The 21487-nt window shown below is 41.3% G+C and overlaps 1 long non-coding RNA gene across 1 annotated transcript; it reads right to left on the reverse strand.

Moving 5' to 3' along the window:
* Positions 1 to 947: 947 nt before the first annotated feature.
* On the reverse strand, positions 948 to 8935 carry LOC309863774. The gene is made up of 2 exons (XR_014311249.1): positions 8831 to 8935; positions 948 to 1219 (listed from the first exon to the last, which is right to left on the reverse strand). It is a non-coding gene; the product is annotated as an uncharacterized lncRNA (long non-coding RNA).
* Between the last annotated feature and the right edge of the window lie 12552 nt (positions 8936 to 21487).

Raw genomic sequence — 21487 nt, forward strand, 5'->3', positions numbered from 1 at the left:
GATTTTAATATAAATTACATTCTACTTTAAAGCTATTTGAAAACAAATAATAGTTTAGAGTCTTTAGTCTTCTCATCCAGAAATATGATCCATATGCTGATGACTCAAGTATTTTTTTATATTTTCAATAATATTTTATGGTTTTGCACAAATAGCCCCACATATTTCTTACTGAAATTATTTCTGAGTATTTAATTCCTCTGGCTATGGTTAATGGGATATTTTCTGATTATGTATTTTTATATTTAGTTTTTGCCAAATGTATGTCTACTGTCTGTTTAGTTTACTGAGCTCTCATTGACCCCAACAGTTCTTTGGGTGACTCCGTTGGGTAAAAAGTGATTGTACTAGTTATCTCTTGCTGCACAGCAAATTTCCCCCAAATTGAATGGATTTAGACAACAGCATTCATTTTCTCATATTTTCTATGGGTCAGGGGTCAACAAGCATCTTAGCTTGGGTCTTCTGGTGCAGGATCCCTCAGAGGCGGTAATCCAAACAGGATGACCTGTGTCATCTTAAGGTCTGACAGTGGGATGAGCCTCTTGGAAGCTGACTTGGTTGGCTTTTGGCAAGATTTAGTTCTTTGTGGGTGGTTGGGTTGAAGGTCCCAGTTAATTTGCTGGTTGTTGACTAGTGGCCACCCTCAGTTTCTTGCAACCTAGTCTTCTCCATAGGCATCTCACTTCCTAAGAACCAGAAAAGCCTGATAGAGAGAGGAGGAGAAAAAGAGGGAGGAAGCCAGCAAGATGAAAGCTACAATTTTTATAGCCTCTTCTGGGAAGTGACATCCCATCATCCTTGTCATATTCTATTGGTTAAAAGTGAACCACTGGGTTGGGTCCCACCTACATTCAAGAGGAGGGGATAACACATTACACATGTAGTGAAAACCAGAAGGGTGTGAACCATTGAGAGTCAATTCAAAAACTGCCTACTGCAGTAGCTTTTAAATGGTTTAAAAAGGAACAAACCCAATTGTAATTTTAATTCAAATTATTCTACTACATTTACTGCCAGGTAATCAAAACAAGAGTGCACTTTCTCAGCAAAACTCATAAAGATTGGGCATCTCCATATAGGAAGCCCACAGCTGGTCGTCAAAGTCTTTGGCTGTCTTTGCAGAGCCTCTTGCTGGAGTGACCACAATGTCCTCACATCACACCAAACCCAGAGGATGGCTAGCTCTCCAGTTGTCACAGTGGGGCAGGACTCTATCCTGTAAATAGAGAGAAAGGAGGTTAGGGTACATAACTGAAGAATTATGCATAAAATTGCAGTGTATATAAAGTGGAGATGGTGTTTTTCCCTACCCCCAATCTCTAAACCAGAGCTGGATTGTACCTTATTAATGAAGAATTAAGTTGCTGTCTCTTCCATTTCTTTTGAAATAGAGAATCGAAAGTTCAAGGGGTCTCTCCAGTGTTCAGAAGTTTGCAATCCAGGATTCTATAAGCACTACACGAAATGATACTAATCGCTTAAGGGAGTTCTTTGAAACTGAGTGCTTTATTCCATCTTCAAGGAGAAAGAAATGGAGTCAATGATTCCCTCTTGCAATAATAGATACTTTCTCCTACACCCAGTTGAAAGGAGAAAATGAAAGAAGTGTTAAGTGAGAATTGACAGTGCTCACACTGGACTGCCCAAGGAGGGTGATAATGAGCTGCAGAGTTTTAAAAATGTCTCTCCTTATTATCATATTCATACCATCATAATGCTTATTTCCTGAATCAAACACAGACACCTCACCCCAGACTTTTCTTTTCTCTTGAAAATTAGGAGGCTCAGTTTAGGAATAATGAGAGTGACTGGAATTGAGTAAGTAAAGACAATTAATGGAGGCCATGAACTGGGAGATGTACACTCTAGACCTGGGTTTGAATTCAGCTGTTCTGCTCCAAGTTCACTGTCTGCTCAACAGTGGACAACTTTCTCTGTCTGAGTATGTTCCCATACCTAGCAATGAGGATTCCTTGCTCAGAATTCATTCATCCAGCTATTCATTCTACACATATTTTCTGAGAACCCATTATGTGTCCAGTATTATTCCTTTGTCTAGAGATATAGTAGTAAGCAATCCGGTGTCTTAGTTAAGAGATATAAGTAAACGGATGCATACATGGACTCAGTAGCTTTAAGTGATAAATTAGATTAATGTGATGATACAGGTGATCAGGCAAAGTTTCTCTGAAGAACATAATATATGTAAGACAATAAACATGGTGCTTACCATGTAGTATGTGCTCAAAAGTACAAATTCCAGTTTGTCTCTAGAATCATGTTATCTGCTAAAGCATAGCATATGAGAAGCACTAGATATGCCATCAATAATATTTTATATTTTGTCAAACTCTGAAAATCTTAGAAGCAACATTAGTGTATCCTAACCTCTTATATTTTATAGATGGGAACCTGAGGCCAGAAGGGAAGTGTCTGAGTTGAGGTAACAGAATTTGATTTTATTCCAGAATACTCAGCTCCTAGGGTAAATTGGGTTTTTTATTGATGCATCAGGCTCTGCTCCTAGCAGATAAAGGTATTCAAGTCCTGGAATCTGTGAGATTGGCTTTTCCTAGTTCTGGAACCAAAGAAACCCTGGCCTGGAGTCTCCTGACTCCTGGGTGATGACTCCCACATCCTGCCAAGCTCTAGTCCAGTGCATGAGAGGAGAAGCCATGGTGAGCTGGGTGAAGAAATAAGGCGGGAATGGTAGAGAGATGTGTGGGGAGTCCTCCCATCATAGTCCTGTCCCTTTTCATCTACTCTGTCCACCCAAGCCAACACAACATCATTCTAAAGCTCAGACTTAATCATTACTCTCCTGCCCGCCTCCTGGCTCCTCTTCACCATCAGAACAAAGCCAGGTTCCTTCTGAAAAGAGGTGACTCATGATCTGGCTCCTGGACTTTCTCCACTTGTCATAGTTTGGGAAATCAAGCTGGTTCCCATTTCAGGAGTGTACCATGCTCTTTCATGCCTTTTACACTTGTTCTATTCTATGGCTGTAATATCCTTTTCTCCCATTCCCCTAACAAATGTCTGCTCATCCTTTGACCCTTGGCTGTGACATAGTGATCTTTGGCCAGCCCGCAACACTTTTACTGGCTTGCCAGGAGTTGTCCTTGTGCTGAGGGCTTCCCTTTCCCTCAAAGTCCTAACACAGTGTCTGCCACCTTGTACTGCTGCACCACCTTTTGTCTTTTTCCTGGTATGTCTCTCCCACTAGACCATAATAAGCCCCCTAAGGCAGGAACTATGTTCAGCTTACTGTGGAATCCCAAGGGCCCTACACTGTACTTGGCATAGAGTGAGGCACAGTGAAATATTTGTTGAATAAACCAAGGGATGGTTGATTGGATGGTAGCCATAACCATCATCAGGTCTGGCCACTAAGGTAGGAGTCAGAAAAGTCAGGGCAGAGTATGATTATGGGACAATTGTTGGGGTCTGTAGTAGTTTTCTTTAAGACCAGACCTTGAGGGGCGCCTGGGTGGCTCAGTGGGTTAAGCCGCTGCCTTCAGCTCAGGTCATGATCTCAGGGTCCTGGGATCGAGCCCCGCATCGGGCTCTCTGCTCAGCAGGGAGCCTGCTTCCTCCTCTCTCTCTCTCTGCCTGCCTCTCTGCCTACTTGTAATCTCTCTCTGTCAAATAAATAAATAAAATCTAAAAAAAAAAAAAAAAAAAAAAAAGACCAGACCTTGATTCATGAACATGCAGCAAAAATTGTGTTGGACTTTTTTGATCTGAAATGTAGGCCCATGTTTAACACTATCTTAGTATCTTAGGCCTGCCAGAACTGGGTCTATTCCTTCTTAGGAGAAGATCTGGTCATCATCTACCCCACTTCTGTCTCTTTGACTGATCATTTCTATATTTATTTGCTAGGACTGCCACAACAAAGTGCCATAAACTGGATGACTTAACTGAAAGAGCTTTATTGTCTCATAGTTCTGGAGGCCAGAAGTCCAAGATCAAGGTGTTGGAAGATTTGGTTCTTTCTGAGGGCTCTGAGGGAAAGGTCTGTTCTAGAATTGTCTACCCTCTCTCTTACCTGTCTTTGTCTAAATTTCCCCTTTACATATAAGGAACCAGAAATACTGGATTATGGGCCCACTCTACCCCAGGATTAAAACTGCAATGACCCTATTTCCAAAACATATCACAATCTGGGGTAGTAGGGATTAGGACTTGAACATACAAATTTTGGAGGGGATAAACTATAACAGGGTCTGTAGGGGGTTTAACATTCCTCCAAAACTCATGTCTATCCAGAATCTCAGAATCTGGACTTAGGTGGAATGGTGTTTTGCAAAGGTAATTAGTTAAGAACTGAATGACAGTAACTTTCCTTTCTTTAAACTCTCAGTTTGTGATGATTTGTGATGTTCCCAGCCCTTAGAAATTGCTACAGGCTCTAACAAAGCCCTGCATTTTAGATGAGAGAAGTCCAACGCAGTTTTTGTTACCAGTTCATGGAACAAGGTCTAATTCTAGATTAGCAGAACATATGAGTCAAGTTCCATGGTCAGGGTTCATAGATTGAGTATCAGACACAAGACGAGAACAGAGTGACTAATGGTTAACAGTGTAGCTTGGGTGTCAGTGCTCTGTGTCATGTGTTCATCTCAGGATGAACCTGAGAAAATGATTGAACCCCCCAAGGAGTTTGATTTGATGCCAAGTGAGGACAAGAGTCTCTCCCTCCTATGACCAAAGTGAGGAATAAAAGAGATAATGTAGGGGCATCTTAGTGCTCAGTGGCTCAGTCAGTTAAGCATCTGACTCTTACTTTTGGCTGAAGTCATGATCTCAGAGTCATGAGATCAAGTACCATGTCAGGTTCCGCTCTCAGCGAGGAGCTTGAGATTTTCTCCCTCTGCCCCTTCCCCAACTTGCATGCACTATCTCTCTCTCTCCCTCTGTCTCTTTCTTAAATAAATAAAGTCTTAAAAAAAAATAAAATAGATAATGTGTGAAAAGTGTTTAACAAGCACATGGTCAAAGTGACAGAGATAGGGAAATAGGAACCTGCCCAAGGAAGACTGGCCATGGTGGTGATATTTACATAGGGTTAGCAACATGAGACACCACATGCAGAAGGACCCTGGGCTCTATCCAGGACCCAGTAGGGGGGAAGGAGCTCTTTATACTAGCAAGTGGGTCAGTCTCTTCTAGCTGTGTGGGGCAGCTGGGCATAAGCCAAATCTTCAGGAGGCTGGCCATATATTTTCTGCTTCCTGGGAAGGCAGGAGAGGTATCAACACTCCCCTTACTGAGCTCTCCACCCTCCACAAAACAACAGAAGGGTAAATAACCCTACCCCTTGCAAAACCCAAAACAAGCCTTTCGCCAGAATAATAGTCCCTGTTCTCTTGGTTTGCTTGTGTTCTAAACTCCCAGGACATTCTGTTTCCATGTGCATTGTTAGGAGAGACAGAAGCAGCCTCCATAGCAATGACTGGCCTGGGGTTGAAACCATTTGTCAGAGACACTTTGTCTTAGGCCTGATGGGGTCTGATTTCATCATTTCCATGTAAATGACTTTTTTTTTTTTTTAAGGGAGTTTTGCTCTCAGAAATTTATTAAGTGGAGATTGGGCAAAAAGAGAAAACCCCTGAAACCTTCACCCACCTGGTCCAGGACAACTGGAATAGAGGATCTCCATGTAAATGAACTTCGCTTTGCTACTGAGCCCTGGAATGGTTTGGGGATTTCCCAGACAGCCTCTTGTAGTAAGAAAAGTACTAAATTCTTTATTTTGCTTCATTTGTCTTAACCTCCCTGCCCCCACTTTTGGCCTCTTATTTCCCTAGAAATTTCTTTAACACCACTTCCCTCTTACCCCACTGAGACTTCAGGGAATATAAGACATTACGAGGCAGGATGAGGTTTGGAACTAAATTTCATGATCTGACAAATTTAGCTAACCACAAATCCCCCACCCAGTGCGTGATAAAGAACTTTAAATTCCTTCCACACTCAGCAGCCTCCACTGCCACCACAGACCAGCTCTTCAAGGCAAGATGGCAAGAGGTGTCATGAGACTGCTCACTCATCCCGGGAAAAAAAGATCCGAATGAGAAACTCATCCCAGGGAAATCAGGCGACTCTCTGAAGGGCTCTGACATCAGGGTCAAAACAACTTAACCCCTATCCACTGTGTGCCTGTAGGCCTGCCATTCTAAACCAGAGGCCCTGACAGAAAATGAGAAGAATTAGCATTCCAGTTTAGCAGTCTACGGAGAAGGGAGTCTCTGCACTCACATCAGAACAATGAAGTCTGGGTACTGATGCACCTGAGACCCCATGGTTTCAATCTAGGACAATTGGTGATGGTACTTTGTCCATGATGGTCATAATAACAATCATGGTAACATTGCTAAACTTCACACATTGACTTATTGAGGACCTATGGCATGTCAGGAACTGTGCAAACTGTTTTGCAAATGTGTTCTGCAGGGTCGATATTACCATGGCCATTTTATAGACAGGGAACTGAACTTGCCCAAGATCACACAGCCGTGTTGATCAGGATCAATTGGGGGCCCATCTGGTTTGAAAACCTCTGATCCTCCAGCCGCTATTCTATCGGAAGGCAATGGAGAAGAGTGCCAATGCTGTTCAGATCAGGACCAGGTGGCTGGTCCTGGATACCTCTCCCTCTTTGGACACCTCTCCTCAAGCCACTTCTGTATGACATCGGTCAGCCATCAATTACATTTCTCTATGTCTTCATCTATGAAATGGGAGTTCATTTGTTCTTGCTCCTTACATTTAGTGAGTGCCAACTCTGTGCCAGGTGTTGGAGACCTAGGGAGAGGCAGAAGAGACTCCAACTCCTGAACTCTGCCTTCTGGGAGCTAGAGGAAGGGGAAAGTGAACAAACTCTTAACAATGCCAAGCATCACTTGGCTGTTGAGGTTATAAGGAAAATAAGGCAGGGGGGATTGGAGGTATAGGACAGGGAGAAAGCAGTGGTGCAGTCCTGTAGACAGTGTCTGGGGAAGGCCTCACTGGGGGGCTGGTATCTGAGGAAGGAGGAGGAACAGAATTAAATGCCTGGGCACTTGTGGGAACAGCATTCTGTGCAGAGGGAATGACAAATTCTCCGGAGCTTATGTGGCAGATTTGAGGAGAATGGGGGAGGCCAGTGTGGCAGGGGAAACGGACTGGAGTCAGAGAAGGGAGTGAGTGGCCAGGGCCTGCACAAAGCTGTCATGGCTGGATTTCACTCTACAATGATGATAGATGTGACTTATATTTTCTAAGTATCATTCTGGTTCTTAAGTGGAGAAAGGACGATGAGGTAGCAAACTCAGAAGCAGCGAGGTTGCAGACCTGAGCCAAGCAAGGGATGATGGTGGCCTGCCTGCAGGGAAGGTGATGGCTGGGGAGGGGTGTGTAGTGGTCAAATTCCATATATAACATTATATCAATCAAATGCACTTCACAAGTCTGTGGTTGAAAAGAGCAAATGAGTTGACACAGATAAAGCATTCCCAGTAATATCCTAAGTAAGTGTTAATTGTGTTTCTCCTTGATAGAAACACCGTTATTGGTGACAGCACACCAGGAAATTGTTGTTTTATAAAGTTTGTTCTTCCTCCTTCCTTCTCCCTTGCCACTTTCTCCCCCCTCCCCCTCTTCCTCCATGTATTCACGTGTTCCTTCCAGCTTGATATTTATGACAGTTAACCATGGGGGCCTGGAGTCATACTCACTGGGATTTAAGGCCTGGATATGGCATTTAATAGCTGTGTTACCTTGAGTAAGTCTATGATTTTCAACTATTCTGAACCTTAGTCCCTTCATCCCTAAAGTGGGCAGAGCAGTGGTATCTAACACAGGGGATTGATTTGAAGATTAAACTGATGTGTGTAAAAGAATTAGTCTAGTGTCTCAGGTTGTAAATTCTCAGTAAGAGCTGTTTTTTATTATGTACTGTATTATCAAATTTGTGTTAGCAGCTCCTAAGTGTCATGCTACATGTAGAAGGTGGAACAATATATTGAGTAGCTGGATCCTCTAACGACTCATATCCAGAGGAAGCAGCTTAGAGAAGCAGCACAGAGTAGGAACAGATAAGTCATACATAGGACAGCATAGCAGAAGAAAATACAGTGTGGTGCCTAGGCATTACCCAATGGTAGCCAGAACAGTCTATGAATTCAAGGAAGTCTTCTGGGAGGAAGTAATGTTTAAACTAAACCATGAAGGATCAATAGAACTTAGCCAGGGAACCTGGGAGTGGTGAGAGGTTTCCTCACAACATTTAGGCAAAGAAAACAACATGAGCAAAGACCCTGAGGCGGGGTAGGGCTTGATCCAGTCAGCAATGGTGCATTGTCTAAGAGATCAGTAGAAAAGCCCTCTGTCAATCAGATCTTTATCAAACTGGTGCAGTAAATGAAACATTTGGACATTGTGAGGCTGTATCTCCTCTTTCACAATTATTCTGTTCGGTAGAGTGGAATTTCAGAAGGCATTCATGATTGTAGCATCTTTCTTAGCTAATATCCAAATGATGACATCAATCAGGAGAAAAGAAAAACTGATTTACCACTCTCCCCTGAAGACAGTTTCTCCTCTTGTATCCAATGACCATACCCCACCACCATTTTGCTAATAGCTTCAGTACCACCCTGCAGTGAAAGCAGACTGATTTGCTGGCTCTTTCTCCTCTCTCTTCCCCCACCAGGACACACACATAAACACACACACACACACAGAGGCACATGTCCTCATTTAACTAAACACATAATGTCTCCTAACTTCTCCCTGTCTTTCTAACCCCACTGCCATGATCCCTGGCTGTGACATCACTCACCTAGAGGGTTGCAAACCCCCAAATCATCTTCTGCCCCTTTTGCTCCTTGGAAAGGCCAGTGGATAAAAAGCCATTACCATCAGATTAATTTTTAAAGCAGGGGTTAGCAAACTTTCTCTGTGGAGGGTCAGATAGTAAATATCTTACATCCTATGGGCCAGAAGATCTGTGTTGCAATAACTCAGCTCTGCCATGGTATTGCAAAGCAGCCAGAGATAAAGTAGGAATGAATGGGTGTGGCTGTATTCCAATAACACTTTATTTACTAGGTCAGGCAGAGGCCAGAGTTGACCCTGTTCTCAAGCAAAACTTAGCATCACTCCACAACTGCTTCCTGTGTCTTCCAGAGTAATGGCTTTGGACTGAAATTAAACACATGTAATACCTCTTCTCTATGGAAAGAACCTAGATGTCCATCAACAGATGAATGGATCAGCTACTACTTCAATCACTTTTTCTGTCCATGGTTGCCCGCCCACACCACCCCTAAACCCCACCCATCACCTCCTCTCCCCACAGGGCTCTACCTTCTTGCTCCGTGAAACACTCTCTATGTTCTGCACGTGCTCAAAGTTCTAATTTGGGCACCTGTCCTCTAAAATGGGCTTGCTAGAATCCTGTTATCTCTCAAGGTCATCTCTGACCCTGGTTCCACTTCCCAGAGGTCTTTTTCCACAGTGGGAGTTCATCACAAGGTGCCAGAAATAAACTGCTGGGGATTGATGTTCCTTCCGGTTGGCTTCTGTGGGAAAGGAAGTTTTGTCTCCTTAAGTGAGATACTAAGATCCCCTCCTCTTGCCTGAAAATTCTTGACACTTCTACCACTGAAAATCAGGGTCTTTGACCCTTCCTCTTGAATCTGGACAGGCTCTGGGCTGACTATGACGATTCAATATGGCAAAAGCGAGTCTGTGTCAGTGTCCAGGCCCAGACTTAAAAGACCAACATCTTCTACTTTCTGCCTATTGGAAAACTGTCTTTGGCCCTAAGCAGCCATATCCAACTCTGACTACTCTGACACTATCCACCATCATGCTGGAGAGGACAGATGTTAGCGCTCAGGTCAACAGTATAAACTAAACTTAGACATGCCTATTAAGACACTAGATATGTGAGTAAAGTCATCTTGGACCCCCCCACACTAGCCAATCCACCAGCAAGATATGAACTCTGTCAGCACCACATGCAACAGACGAATTATCCAACCAAACTCTGCCCAAATTCTTCACCCACAAAACCGTGTGTGTGTGTGTGTGTGTGTGTGTGTGTGTGTTTTCTTAAGCCATCACATTTTGACTTAGTTTGTAACATAGCAATAAATAAGCAAGATATAAGCTTCTAGTTTAGCCATGCTGTTCTCTTTAACTCTTTTCCAAGCCAAAGGACTTTTCACATGCCCCTTTATTTTTGAAGTTTTTCCTCCTACCTGGAATTGTCTTCCATTGTTAAAATCTCCTTATATTCTTCACTTTTTTTCCCTACTAGAATTTTTATTTTGTGCATCCATGTAGAATATTACTTCCCCTATGAAGCTTTTCTGATTTTCTAGCAATTATTCACCAGCTCTTTGACATTCTTCCAGTACATGGTGTTAAATTCATCATGGTGCTGATCACCATGTTTTCTGAATTTTCTTTTAATGTGGTTGCCTTCTGCAGTGGGCTGTGATCTTCCTAGAGGCAGAAAGCATGCCTTATTCATCTACACAGCATGCTTCTTGGTGTGATTGCTGACAATCAGTAGCCACTTAATAAACATTTCTTGAATGAATGAACACAAGAACTGAGATTTGCATGCTGGTAGTTGACATGTTGGATTAAAAATGTTGAAGAAGACTTGCTCATTTACTAACACATCTAATTCAAACTTTCTATTCCTTATCCCAGAGGAAAAAATAAGTAAGGTTAGCTTATTTCTAACATTATATGTCAGGAATGGAGATTGAAGCTAAGTTTTGCTGTGATAACAAGTAAACCCTAAATATCAATGGTTTAAGATGGTAAAGATTCATTCCTCACTCATGTCACAGTCCAATACATATTAGGTAGCTTTCCTAAGTCAGGTGTTCAGACTTCTGTTTTACAATGCTGCCAATATTGGAGTTCTTTCCTTCTAGGCAAGCAGGTAGAAGTAAGGGACTATGGAGAGTGTGTACCAATTTTAATTACTTGAGACAGTGACACACAATTTTTTTTTTTTTTTTTTTAGATTTTTTTTTTTATTTATTTATTTGACAGAGAGAGATCACAAGTAGGCAGAGAGGCAGGCAGAGAGAGAGAGAGGAGGAAGCAGGCTCCCTGCTGAGCAGAGAGCCCGATGCGGGACTCGATCCCAGGACCCTGAGATCATGACCCGAGCCGAAGGCAGAGGCTTAACCCACTGAGCCACCCAGGCGCCCCGTGACACACAATTTTTAAAAAAATGTTTATTATTATGTTAGCCAACATATTGTACATCATTAGTTTTCAACGTAGTGTTCAGTGAGTCATTTATTGCATATAACACCCAGTACTCATCACAACACATGTCTTCCTCAATAGCCTTCACCCAGTTACCCCATTCCCTCACCCCCTTCCTTTAATAATCCTCAGTTTGTTCACTGCTCTGTAAGCAGAGTCTCTCCTTGTTTATTCCCTCTCTGATTTCTTCCCATTCAGTTTTCCTTCCCTTCCCCTTTAGTCCTTTAATCTATTCCTTATCTTCCACATAGGAGTGACACCATATGCTAAAAAATTGTCTTTCTCTACCTGGCTTATTTCACTTAGCATGATAACCAGCCTACTTTTATCTTATAGTTGTGTGAGTCAGCTGAGTGTTCCTTCAGGTCAGGAATGTAACAGCTGGCACTTGATGTTCTAGAACTTAACTGTAGTTCTTAACTGGGGATGACTTACAACCACCATGACCACTACCACCAGAGGGCACTTGGCAATGTCTGAATACATTTTTAGTTGTCATTACTAATGTTTTTTTATTGGCACTTAGTGGGTAAAGGCCAGAGATGCTGCTAAACATCCAATAGTACATAAGACAAACCTCTGCAATAAAGATTCATCTGGCCCCAAATCTGCATAACAGAGATGTTGAGAAAGCTTCATGCAGGGGGACCTAACTCAGATGTCATGGACTGTTCAATGTAGGACATCAGCTGGGATGGCTTACCTCTCCTCCATGTGACATTCCATCTCCCCGGAAGGTAGCAAAGGCATCTTTACATGTTAGTCTCAGGGTTCCAAAGAGCAGCAAAAGAGAACAAGTTCCAGTATGCAAACAATTTTAAGTCCCTGCCTGTTTTTTTTGTTGTTGTTTTGTGGTTTTGTTTGTTTGTTTTGTGTGTGTGTGTGTGTGTGTGTGTGTGTGTGTGTGTTAATATCTCATTAGCCAAAGCACTTTATCTCTTGAGGGGAGGAACGGGAAATGTGGTCATTTTTGCAATCCCAAGCAAAGATCTTGTATGAAATTTCGGTTGTGTCTCTAGTCCATACTCTCAAACTTTACTTAACAAATGTCAATGTTTATTTATGTATATTTATGAGTTCTTTCCTGAGTTCCTCAGAACACTCATGGTGATTTGTGGTGGTTCAGAATGTGGATTCTGGTGTCAGATTTCCTAGATTCAAATCCCAGCTCCATGACTTCCTACTAAACATAAAGCAAACAGCATAAACTCTCTCTACTTCTGTTTCCTCATCTGTAAACCAGGAATAATAACAATAGTAACTCCTGATAAGGTTTTTCAGAATATACATTGAGATAATACTTGTAAAATGACCATGCCCTCCCCTGGATATAGTAAGAGCTCAATAAATAGCACTTAATTATTGGTACACAGTGTTATTTTCTGACCTAAGAAAGAGACACACATGGGTTCTAGGTCTTTATTAAGGTGACAAGACTGTTTGTTTGTTTGTTTGTTTGTTTCCTTTCTTCCCACTCATTTTCAAATCACAGATGAAGAAGCGGCAATGACAACTCATTACTGCAAGCTTCTGGTAATTCAAGTGCTGGGCCAGCTCAATGATTCTCATTTAAGTCCTTGGTGATTTGGAAAAGTGAAGACTACCACAGGCACCTTCAACCATCTGAAAGTCAGACAAATGGGGGATTAGATGTGTGCACTGTCACTTTGGAGGAGAGAAGAGATCTATCCTTTAGATAGGAGTTATGCGGAATCTGAGTTATACTGAATAGAGGAAAAAACAATTTACTGACTAAATAATCAGGGTGTCAAACAATGCATGGGTTGCTCTTGTGTCTTAAGTTGCAGCCTCTGATATGAGGATCAGTATGATAATGAAACAGAGAAACAGGAAGTAGGACAGGAAGTAAAGGAGGCCAAGGAAATATATGATATCAAGTGAGAGATATCAACCATTGGAGGGTGAATTTGGCTTAACTTTACAGGAAGTCAGAAATAATGAAGGTCACAGCTCAGAGGTTCTGAATCAGGGCCAGGGAGCTGGAGTGTTTACATCACTGCACTCAACCTGGTTACACCCTAGGTATGACATTCATTCCCAGATACTTCTGGGTCTTTACACTTTGGTGCCTATAAGCAATGAGGGGGCTGGTCTCTGAGTGTGGTCTCCATTCATGGCTTTGGGAGTGAAGGCACACTGGAAGCTGGTGAGCACAAACATGGTGAAAGGGATCTGAGGGAATGTAGGTGGAACACTGACATCATCTGCTAAGCTTTGTCTATAGGGATATCGCACTTCTAAGAAGGTCCAAGTGGAGCTGATAACTATAGATAAGGGCTCTCCATAAGTATTTCAACTCTGAGGGTCATTTAACAAAGGTTTTCTTTAGAATAAAATATTACTATTGCTTCTTGGTCTTTTGGCTACAATCAAGTGTAGAAAAAAATATTACTGTTGTTTGGTTGTATTTGTCTCTAAAAAGATCATGCTTGGAGAAAACCTTCCCCCAAATACCTGAACCTGGTCTTTGGTTGACCTACAGTAACTGGGCCTTCTTTGTGGTTATTCAGTGGACTCTGGCTTCAGACAAACTTGGCTTCTTATCTCTGTTCTCTAGCACAATTTGTGATATATCTCTTTATATGGAAAATGAGATAATATTAAATAGATTGTAGAAAAACAACAGATTAAAACCTGGTATCTTCTATTTCCTAGCTACTGGACCCTGAGAAATTACTTATGCTCTCTGTACTTGAGTCAGTACTCTCTGCCTCAGGACATGAGCTTGGGCTACATAGATATAAGGTCCCTCTGGTTCTAACTGCCTATGATTCAAGAGGCAAAGATGGGAAGAGAGAATGTAGGGCCTGGAAGTCTAAGTGTAGTGACATCAGTGGAGTTGTGCTTACTCTAGAGGTAGAGAGCCTTTGCTGCCCACATGTAGAAGTGATAAAACATAGCCCGCCTACAATGGCACTTGTAATATCTGGCTGATGACTGGATTTATAATTTATTTGTTTGTTTCTCTTAAAGTTTATTTCTAATCCTGAGGTTTGGAAATATGGAAATGATGAACAAAATCATAATGCTAATGAAGGTTACCTGAGAGGTACTGAATTTCTGAGGGAGTACAAGCAGCCACAAATCAAGTAGACTATTGTGCAGTGAGCTGATCTTCCACCAGCGCTGGGAAGTTACAGTGCCACAACTGAATAGCTCTTTGAAATACTTTACTAAATGACTCTGTTGGGTACCCCTTATTAAGCAATCTGCCTCAGAAAGTTCTTTTTCTCCCCGCTATGGCAGGCAAACTCTCACAATTTCATTATGCCGGGGGGCTCAGTACTGTCTCTTTTGAGAGATTTGTCTGCCTGGCAAGTGGCCCGAATTACCTTCCTTGTTGGTCCTTGATAAGTGTCTTCGAACGAAGGGAAAACAATTTGTACAACTCTTCCCGTCAATTGGAAGCTGAACTGTGGGAATGAACAAAGCTTTTCTCCATCCCACAGTGCCAATTTACCCTTATCAAGTGCAACAGAGAAAATGTGGCGGTGCGTTACTGTGAGAATAGGAAAGCACTCCCAACAAAATGAGAAAACAGTTATTGGACCAGTTTTATCAACCCAGAGCTAGCTCTGCAGCAATTTTCATACAATTACGCCATGTTAGAATTGCCTCACCATATGGCTGGGCATTGATCATTTTGCCATGATGTTAATTTAATTTGTAGTGTGGATCTTTGCTTGTTTTGTTAATAAAAATTTCATTTTTGATATTCTGATTCTACCATAGAATGTGTGAACATTGACAGTTTATTTTTTAATAAAAATCATTGATATTTGTAAAATAAAAATCTTTTTCACAAGTTCCATGCTATTTGAACTTCCATGAGAAGCCTGGAGAGGCTCAGACTAGCTTTGTTGAATCTCTGAGACAGAAAGCTGACTGAGTTAAGAAGTTCTTAATTTTCCCCAAAGGTCAAGACTCAGTCCACATTTTTCCTGCAATATACCCTTTCCATGCTGAGGCACTGATCTTCCTTTAACATAATTATTTTATAGGAATCTGTTGTGACATATCCAACAGCTCCTCCAATCTACTGGAGAAAGTAGGCATAATCAATGAGTGGACATCACCTGTCCATGATGTGAGATCTGGGGCAAATCATGTACACTGGAAGCCAGAGCCCAGCTCAGGGAGACAAGAGAAAGTCACCAATGAAACATAAAGAGCTCATAGAAGAGCCTGAAGAAGGTGGCTGAGAAGCTCTAGTTTTGAAGTAGTGTTTCCCAGATCTACTAAGATTGTGAAGGCATCTCAGAACCCAATGAGGGGCTTGGGGGTTTCTACCCGCTGCTTTACCTAAAGCTGTCCCATTGTCCCTTGGTTTAAAAAAAAAAAAAAAAAAAGGATTTTGCAGACATTTCCCTTTGAAAAGAAAGTCTACCATAGGACAAAATGTTTGAAATGTTTAATCTAATGTTCTTTCTTTCTGGAGGTGGGGAAATCCAGCTCTAGAGGAGAAAGATCTGCATCCTAGAGGGTCCACAGCTATATCCCATCTCCTGATTCTGTTTTTAGTGTCATTGTTGGCAAGACCAAAGAGTTAAAACAGAGACGCAGTTTCTCACTAGTGTTAATGCTTAGGATCACATTAGTCCTACACTGTAGACCACATTTGAAGGTTGGGGGGATAAGGTTGTTGGAATATATGATTTATATAAAAGCAAGCAGTTCAAAGTGCTGGGGATAAATGTTTACGTGCCTGTTAACTCTCTAATGACATTTTCTTCACTAAAATTTTATCATTAATTCATTTAAAATTATTATTTGTCATTAATTTCCATGCCTCTATCCATCCCTGTCATCCACCATCACCTCTTAGTAGTCTCTCTGTCATCTACTTTGCCTACGTCAAATGCATCTTATACACAATCACTAAAAAATACCTCTCTAGCATGCAAATCTGATCTCATTAATTTCCTGTTTGGGACCTGCTTTTTCTTTGACATGATGACATCCTAACATCTTGGTTGAACTACAGAATGGCTGCCCCTCCCTCATATGCATTATTACTTCTCTAGCTTCATCTTCCACAGCAAACCTCTTGTTCTACATGTTCCAACCATAGCCATTTACTTATTCCTTCCACACACTCATTCCTTCTTCACACATGAACTCCCAGGCACATGCAGTTACTCCTATCTGAAATATCTTTATGGCGCTTCTATACCTGGATAACTTAATCTTTAAGATTATTTTAAGAATTGCCTATAACAGAGAACTTTTTGGTTTTCTCTTGCTTATACTTATCATTCATTAGATAGATATTCTCTAACATACCTTTATCAAATAATTGTTAAAATCTGCACCTATAACTATAGGTGTGAATATATTCAAGGCCATGGGCATATGATAATGTCTCAAACCTCCTGAAACCTAACACAGGACTTGGCACATAATAGGTGATCAGTAAACATTTGGTCATCTTAAATGACTCTTCTGGTCATTTTTTGGTCAATAAACATTTGGTGGTCTTAAATGATTTCTTTTTTAATTTTTTTAAAATTAACATATGCTCTATTTTTAGTTTCAGAGGTAGAATCTAGTGATTCATCAGTTGCATGCAACACCCTCTGCTCCTTACTTCAAGTGTCTTCCTTCCTTAATGCCCATCACCAAGTTACCCCATTCCCCCTTCTACCTCTCCTTCAACAAGCCAGTTTGTTTCCTGCAGTTAAGAGTCTCTTATAGTTTGGTTCCTTCTCCGTTTTCATCTTATTTATTTATTTTTTCCTTCCCTTCCCCTATGCTCATCTGTTTTGTTTCTTAAATTCTACCTATGAGTGAAATCATATGGTATTTGTCTTTCCCTGACTGACTTATTTCACTTAGCATAGTACTCTCTATTTACATCCATATCATTGCAAATAGCAAGATTTCATATTTGATGGCTCAGTAATATTTCATTTTACACACACACACACACGCACACACATTATATCTTTTTTATCCGTTCATCTGTTGATGGACATCTGGGCGCTTCCTATACTTTGGCTATTGTGAACATTGCTGCTATAAACATTTGGGTACAGGTGCCCCTTCAGATAGCTGTGTTTGCATCTTTTGGATAAATATGTAGCAGTGCAATTGTTGGGTCATAGGGTAGCTCTATTTTTAACACTGTTTCTGATCCCATGTATTTGTCAAGTTTCTCTGAAGGAAATAAAACACAGCTCACACAAATGCAAGCCAAAATGGATCCAGTAGAGATATACAGGAGTATGTTATGATATCCTATGGTAGTGGTTCAGCAGGGCTTCATGGAGGTTGGAATGCTAGGGAAGTTAATATCTCTGGGGCTCCAGGCTCTCTCATACCTTCTTTCTTCTGAGGGCCTGATGAATTATTTTCTCCTTTCTTTCTGAAGATCACTTTTTTTTTTTTTTTTTTTCCTGGATACACGTGGAGGTAAATGATCACTGTAGCCATAGCTCAACATACCATCTGAGCTGGGTGTAAAACTCCTGAGTGCCTTTCTAACCAGGTATCATCAGAGAGGCGAGGCATAGTTGTGAAGCTAACATGAAGGCCACACTTACCCATTTGATTGAGTCTGTTCAAAGCAAAGAGGCCGTGGACTGCAAGGATATTTCAAATGTATCTGTTCTAAACATGCAATGTGAATCAAGATGAGGTACTGTAGAGCAAGGCTAGCATTTCCCATAGTGTTTTCCACCAAATATTAGTTCCACAAGGTAATAACAATGATATGGAAAAAAAACAAAAACAAAAACAGAGTGCTATAGTTCAATAAATTTTAAAACAGATGCTCATTTAAACAAATTTAAACACATATATGTATTGCAAGACTGCTCAATAACTTAACATGCAAATGTCACTTGTGAAATGGAAAAAGAGAAGATATCATTTGTTGCATTCCCTAAACTTGTTTGTCCACAGAAACAGTTTTATTTGTTTAATTACTCCAAGAAATATATTTTAGCAATAAGGTTCTATAGCATATACTTGGGGGATACTATAGTAGTCCAGGGCTAATTATTTCATCCTGTTGGTGGAAATACATACTAATCAATATGTTATACTCTACCAATTTAGAGTAATGACATTTCCTGGACTGTATTTAGGAGTCTTTGAGGGGCTATAAATTCCTCTTCTTCTCTTCTGTCTTCTCAGTGTGAATCATGATTTCCCCAGTGACCATCCCTCAGGTAGAATTTCTCTCTCCATTCAGCTTTGAGTCTAATTAAATGTCTGCCATGGCTTTAACAGATTCCACAGGATGTGAGCACTAGTTCTTGAGAAAAGTTGTTTCAGCAAATACAAATGAACTGGGAGAACAAAAGCAATAGTTGCATACAAGGGCATAACACAGTGCATTTACATGGCATTTCCATGTTAATGATTGGTTCAGACCCATTCATCATGTGGTTATTGAGTGCTTGTTTGATTTTAGATTACAGGCTAGGCTTTGTTGATACCAAGATAAATAAGACCAGATCTTAACCTAGGGCAGCTCAAATTTCAGTGGAAGAGACAGGCATGTCAGCAGAGAATTTCTGAATGTGAGAAACAGCTTGGTGGAAGAAAGTGAATGACAAAGAGCTAGCCCAGAGACTGGGATGATTTACTCTGGGGGAGGCTATAGAAAACACTCTCCAGAGCAAGGGACACTTGTCCTCTGTTTTGCTGAAAAGGCAAGTGTTTTCTATAAAGATAAGGAAGGAAAAAATAAACAACAACAAAAAATAATAAAGGAAAACTTTTTAATTATTGGTTTATATTTGTTTGTTTGTTTTATGTATGAATGAAAAGGAAAAAGGATCTATGACAAAATCCTAGGTTAGGCTAACAATTAAGTGGTTGGCAGAGGAAATGAATCCAGGCCAGGGGCCTGAGAAGGAATACCCAGAGAGTTGGGGGAAAAGTTAGGGAGAAAACGTCCTGGTATACTAGGTAAGAGAAAGTTAAAAAAAAAAAAGAGGGTCAAAAGAACTAAATGTTATTGCAGAAGACCCAACAGCCTAAATCATTGATTTAAGGTTAATATTCTCAGTCTTGGGCTTGAGTACATTAGAGCTTCTTCCACTTCTTCCAAAGGCAACAATTTGGACTTCCATCAACTTTTTTTTTTTTTTTATAAACATATATTTTTATCCCCAGGGGTACAGGTCTGTGAAGTGTGTAAACCTGGACTTCCATCAACTTTTTCCGTTATAGGCACGACTTAATGAAAACCTTAAATGTACCTATGATAGCACAGTGTAGACGATTGCTACTGAATAAAAGCAAACTTCAGTTAACAAAAATATTTCAAAATCTGAGAATGAAGGTAAAGGAAGGATGGAAGTTTAAAAAATTCATGATGGCACTGGGACTACAGATACCTGATATTTATACTGGATTCTACCATTAAACAATATTGTGGATTTAGGGAAATCATTTCATTCTCTAGGCCTGAGTTACCTGTACAATGAGGGAATTTAATAAGAAGGTCCTCAAGGTTCTTCCAAAAAATCAGAAGTCCTTGTCATGCTTACGTGGAGTGACAGAAACTTCATGCCTCCATGCCATACCTCAGCTTCCAATGTACTCTTTCTCTTCCCATCACACTTTAAGGAGGAAGTAGAATTTCAGACAGGTTGAAGATATCCTCGGACAAAACTGAACTTAGTTAAGAATAACTAGTCAGTGACTGGAGAAAGGAGAGAAGGCAGAAGATTTTTTCTCCCTTATTGACAGTGTGACTTGCTGTGTGACCTGGGGCAAGTTTCTTCAATTCTGTGTTTTCATTATTTATTGCTGCATAACAGATTTTAAACAGTAGATGGGTGTTTTCCCTTACTGTTTTTGCAGGTCAGGAATTCAGGATCAGCCTGGTGGGTAGTTCTGGTTCAGGTTTCTCCTAGGGTGGTCAGACATTGGCCAGGGCTGCAGATAGCTTGACTGGGGACGGAATTCACTTCCAAGGCAACTTTCTTACATGGCTGGCTAGTTGGTATTGACGACTGAAGGGAGGCTTTAAGTTTCTTCTCCATGGGTCTCCTCTCGGAACTGGTTGAGTGTATCCTTAGTACATAGTCCCTGGCTTTCCCCATATTGAGTAATTCAGAAGACTGCGGAGTGCGGTTCACTTTTAAGACAGCCCTGGAAGGCACATGCTGTTATTTCCACTATATCACACAGGTCACACAGGTTGGTGCTGATTCAGTGTGGGAGGGGACTGCATGGGGCAGGAGCATATGCAGAAACACTGGAAGTTACCTTAGAGACTGGTTATGGCATTCTGTCAAAGCCGTTTCCTCAAGGCACGATGCTGGTGCCCCTACTTCTTCTCATACCTACGGCACAGGATATGCCAACTCAGGAAATGTTAGTTCCCCTGGTTCCCTCCTTCAAAGCAGAATTGAATACATGGGAGTATGAGGAACTGAACAGACTATACTAAGAAGATGAAGCAGGAGTTCCTTTCTTGGTGGGGAATGGCTCCATGGAGAAGGTGGCATTTGTACTGACCCTTGGGGGGTATGTAGAGTTTTAACAGTCAGGAAAGTTGGAGATAAGGTAGGGTGGTGGGGAAAGTTGTTCTAAACAGAGGATCTGGCATGAACAGAGACTCAGAGGTAACGGGATATAAGGATGGCTAGCGAAGTAAAATTGTCCTGAAACAGAGGGTGTATGAACGTTTGTTTTGTTACAGAGCAAGTCACACCAGGCCCCAGGGGAAATCAGAGGGTGAGGCTAGAGATTTAGTTGAAGATCCTACTATGCAGTCAGGTTCCCAAACACGAAAGACAGGACTGAAGACAGAATTTATTTTCTGAGTTGACATTCCTCTCTAGAGGTGGTATGTGTAGTAAAAGGTTTCCCAACCTTTATACATTTGCAGGAAGATCCTATGGATGTGGCAGGCAACCACTAAGGAGTCCTTGGATCACCCCTACCTCTTGGGAACTCTCTTCTTCATACTCGTCAGCTGGAACTAACCAGAAGCTCCTAAAGAAGAGAATGTGCTGACGTGCCATGGACTTCCCTGTGAGGAAGCCTGAGTGTTGAGGAACTGAAGTCTTCAGGCAAGTAACAGTAAAAACCTGAGCTATGTAAACAGCTATGTGGAAGGCATTGGAAGCCAAGCCAGTTCCAGCAGACCTTGAAAGGACAGTAGTCCCTCCCACTGGACACCTTAATTCCAGGCCTGTGAGATACTCTGAACACA

Source organism: Mustela nivalis (genome assembly GCF_964662115.1).
Source record: "Mustela nivalis genome assembly, chromosome: 4".
NCBI classification, from domain to species: Eukaryota; Metazoa; Chordata; class Mammalia; order Carnivora; family Mustelidae; genus Mustela; species Mustela nivalis.